Source organism: Fukomys damarensis, unplaced genomic scaffold (assembly GCF_012274545.1).
Source record: "Fukomys damarensis isolate Sample0158 unplaced genomic scaffold, DMR_v1.0_HiC HiC_scaffold_6, whole genome shotgun sequence".
Taxonomy (NCBI): domain Eukaryota; kingdom Metazoa; phylum Chordata; class Mammalia; order Rodentia; family Bathyergidae; genus Fukomys; species Fukomys damarensis.
Genome location: NW_022900918.1, coordinates 41732391 through 41733550, shown reverse-complemented (window position 1 = coordinate 41733550; position 1160 = coordinate 41732391). Strand labels below are relative to the sequence as shown.

Below are 1160 nucleotides of genomic sequence, written 5' to 3'. Positions count from 1 at the left end.
CAGGGCGCGGGCTGCTCAAGCGAACAGCACTCCCAGCACCCGCAAGGACGGGACCCGTGAGGAAGCCCCCGAGGATAGGCAGCGAGGCGGCCCAGCGCGCACCTCCTGCGGGGCGCCGGGGTCGAACCTGCAGTCTGAGCGACCACCGCGGACAAACAGCCACCAGGGATCAGATCCGTGGCCGGAAGTGGCCAGACACCCGCTGAGGCAGGGACGGAGTGGGGCGGGGCAGGCTCTCGCCAATGGGAAGAGAAAGATACGCCCCGCCCCGAGAGCCACCACCTATGAGGACCCAAGGGCCGGAGGGTGGAGGCCAGAAGAGACACCAATCAAAGTGGAGAATCTGCGAGCACTGCCCGCCCCAGAGCACCAGAAGCCAACCGTGGGCCTGAGGCCGGGCGACCCGAAGGGGTTCAAATCAACTCCACCTCCTCCCTACGCCCCGCCCCACTCCGAAAGAGGAAAAAAGAAGGCAGCGGAAACACAGGCCCATGCCACTCACTGGCCAGGCCCGCCCTTATCCGGCCCAGCCACCAATCGTACCAAAGCAGACTGATAAGGACATTCCACGGGAGACGTCACGACCAATCACAAGGAGGCCTAGGAGGAACGTTCCGCAATATGCTAATGAGTTCCTATAAAAATCGCTGCGAAGCTACGTCTCCGGCAGAGCGCGCAGGGGCGCTTTACCCTGTGGGGAATTTGGCATGTGTCGCGACAAGCAAGTAGCCTTCCACTCCCCCCAACTCTTCCGTTTTCCTGCTGCGCACCCCAGTAAACACTAGTAAACTCCGAGCGACGACCCACGTTCAAAACCGGGCCGCCAACGTCTCTCCTGACCTCGCAAGAAAGTTTCACCAACAGCCAGCGATTCCCGGCGGGCACGATGCCTGCACCGCTCTCCGCCACCCCGGGCGGCTGGGTCTGCAGGGGAAGACCCACAGGTCCCCTCCCAGCCTCGTTCCGCTCCGAGCCCCCCGGCGCAGCACAGATGGGCGCCTTCCTCGCCCGCGCTCCTCCCCTCCCCTCCCATTGCACACCCGAAAAAAGCCCTCGTCCTCCGCAAACTACTCGGCGGCGTCGCCCCTCGCAGTCGGCCCTACTCCGTCGCGTCCAGCGCCAAGGGAGCCTTGGCGTGGGCGGCGAACGACTCCGAGCTC

At 64.7% G+C, this 1160-nt stretch overlaps 1 protein-coding gene across 3 annotated transcripts in view; it reads right to left on the bottom strand.

Moving 5' to 3' along the window:
- The window catches only part of Ing1 (inhibitor of growth family member 1), a 6137-nt gene that overhangs the window by 3073 nt on the left and 1904 nt on the right, over window positions 1–1160 (bottom strand). The window contains exon 1 of one of the 3 annotated variants that reach the window (XM_033760975.1): window positions 1041–1132. The exons of the other annotated variants lie outside the window; for them this stretch is intronic. The gene's annotated coding sequence lies outside the window, so the exon portion shown is untranslated. Of the gene's footprint in view, window positions 1–1040; window positions 1133–1160 lie in introns of those variants that run through there. 3 annotated transcript variants of the gene reach the window in all.